This window comes from Anomalospiza imberbis, unplaced genomic scaffold (genome assembly GCF_031753505.1).
Source record: "Anomalospiza imberbis isolate Cuckoo-Finch-1a 21T00152 unplaced genomic scaffold, ASM3175350v1 scaffold_87, whole genome shotgun sequence".
Lineage (NCBI taxonomy): Eukaryota > Metazoa > Chordata > Aves > Passeriformes > Viduidae > Anomalospiza > Anomalospiza imberbis.
In genome coordinates, this window is record NW_027100491.1 from 171806 (window position 1) to 174493 (window position 2688).

General features: G+C 42.0%; 1 long non-coding RNA gene across 1 annotated transcript; it reads left to right on the plus strand.

Annotated features, from left to right (window-relative positions):
- The first annotated feature begins 584 nt into the window (after positions 1-584).
- On the plus strand, positions 585-2264 carry LOC137467916 (uncharacterized). Its single transcript, XR_010995660.1, has 2 exons — positions 585-632; positions 1466-2264. It is a non-coding gene; the product is annotated as an uncharacterized lncRNA (long non-coding RNA).
- Positions 2265-2688: the final 424 nt, after the last annotated feature.

Here is a 2688-nt window from a genome sequence, read left to right on the forward strand (position 1 = left end):
TCTCGTTTGCACCTTAATTCAGGGGCATCTCCCTAATCATTTTAATAACCAAATCATAACAGCCCACTGAAACTTGAACAGAACTCATTCACCTTTAAGCAGTTTAAGTAATCGCTATAGGAAAAGAAATGCATAAAGTAGTAGACTTAGGAAATTTTGCATTTCTTTAGTGAAAAAAAAACACAATCAGTAAACCATATATGGTTCATCCACTCAGCTGTATATGCCACTGAACTGCTGTAGCAGACGACTGGCATTATCACATCCTGTATTTCCCTTTGGAATTCTCTTTCAGAGCACAGATGTGACAAAACCAAAAGTACAACTTTAGTCAATCTTTACCTTCAAACGAAATTCAGGACACCCTCGCAGACACCAATGGTCTGCGAGTTCAGGACTCTCTCGCGGAGAACCAATCTCTGCGAACAATTCACTTGGCGAACCGCCGAGTGCAGCCGCCTGCACGAGCCCAGGCTGAGAACAACCAGCCAGGAGAGCGCTCTGCGGCAACTGAGGTCGCGTCGTTGCCACAGACGCTGCGGGCCCGTTCGCGGTTACCCGGCAACCGCGGCACCCGATTGTCGGGGGCGGTGACGCTGGGCGGGCCTCGGTCCCCGCTCGTTCCAGCCTTGGTGCCCCCTCGGCCGCTGGGCGGAATCCGCTCCGGGGCCCGGAACGTCACGGGCCAGACCCTCGCCCTCAGCTCCGGGCTGCTCCTTCTCAACGGGAAAAACCCAGGGTCTCAACAGTTTGTGTTCAGCGCACAGTAGAAGTGGGAATCAGCCAGCTGCAGGTCCTGGGCGCTAACATTTAGCTTCTCGTTCTTCTTAGGGACACACAGGGAGCAGAAGTGATTTCCTGGTGTAATGGTTTATCACCGAATCAGCAGCCAGGAATTAGTGCTCCAGAAGAGGGACGTTATCACATCCTGTATTTCTCTTTGGCATTCTCTTTCAGAATGCAGATGTGCTAAAAGGAAAAAACAAATCTACAATATTTATCAACCTCTATCTTCAAATGAAATGCAAGACTTTCAGTGGTATTCCCAGCATTGTAATAAAAACACACTAGAATCATAATTGTTGCAAGTTTCCTACTTGCAGTAAACTCAAGATTTCAATATTCTTTCCAAGTTTATCTGTAATATATAGGTTTATATATTCTAAAGAACTTAGGTTTGTTAAATTACTGCATACGCCTTCATGTTGCTGAGCAATAGCACAGTTTGTGTCTTCAGCAGAACTGGTTTGTCTTAGTAAAAAGACTTAGAAGTGAAAAACTTTCCGAGTTAACCAGAATTAAGAAAGTATTTTGAAAACAAAGGAGGGAAAAAAGACCAACCCTATTAGTTTATGATGTTTCTAAGTCTACTACTCTGTGCAGCCTAAGGAAGCTGTAATGGAATAAGGGAAAAGAGATCTTACAGCCATGTTATCCGTAAGTGTTATGGAAAACCTTCACAGAGAGTCCCTGCATGGCCGCTTTAAAGATCTGGTGACAGAAAAGCAACACAGGATTGAACTAAAACAGACAAATATCCAATTAAAGTCAAATTACAAGTTATTTTATTTTTTGATGGGGCCGCAGATTGTATCCTGCTCGCTATCCTGGGGGTTCAGAATGTCCTGCAGCATGGCTGAGCCATGAGACTTGTGGAGCAGAATTATGAAAAGGTGAAGCACAAACATTTCTTATGCACCTATATGGCATTACCAAGTCAATTTACATCTCTGAAGCATTCATTAGAGTCAAGAGCATATCCAACCACAAATTTACCTGGAATTTCAAAGCCTGTGTCTGTAAGAAAACACAGTTCTTTTTATACTTCAGTGGTGTAAGTAGCTTGTAAGAGCACAGGTGGTATTCAACACATACTTGAGCTAAGAGTAATAGGCATCATCGCTTTCAGGGTGCTTCCTTAAGAATCTGAGCTGTAAATTGATGACAGAGGTTAAAATCCAAACCATTCCCATGAGTCAGTAATATAATTAAGGTGTTAAGAGAATGATTCTTATTAACAAAATAATTGTTTAAAACCTAGTTATGAGTTAGTCCTGGGAGAGGAGAAAAGGAGTGAGATTCTACTTGAGTGAAAGTAGATGAACTGTGATTCAGTAGGACTTTGCAGTTTGGATACAAGGCAAGTTTAATAACATGGAGTCAAAACAAATGCCCTCTAGGGTCAAAGCAAAGCAAAACACAGTTAAGGTTTGATCCTGTTTCTGCTATCTAAATAGTTAAATTTGTATATCAAATAGCTAAACCTGCACTCAGGCCAACCAGGGGAAAAAAAGAAGGTGGTCATGAGGTCTCAGGATAGCATAGCTGGTCATTAGCTTTTTATGTAGTTTCTCCCCATTTCTCTTGGCCTTCATGAAACTTAGGTGCCAGCTGTCAGATGTGCTGCCTGTTCAGATTAGCAGTGCTTATAATATATGCAGTATAAATGACATCATTTTTTCTAAAATGCACTTTTTCCAGTTTTCTGCTTTTACTCTGTCATCTCACACACACACAGTTTAATGTATTCTTGTATGGCAAAGTTTTCCTTTGGAAATACAGTATTTTATAATAACCCTGCATTTCTAACTAACAGGTTATCATCTTTTGAAAGTGGACGTTCTGCAGAAATCAGGTAATTCCATGTTACCACTGAGGGGCACTGTCAGTAAAGAATATCCCCTGCTC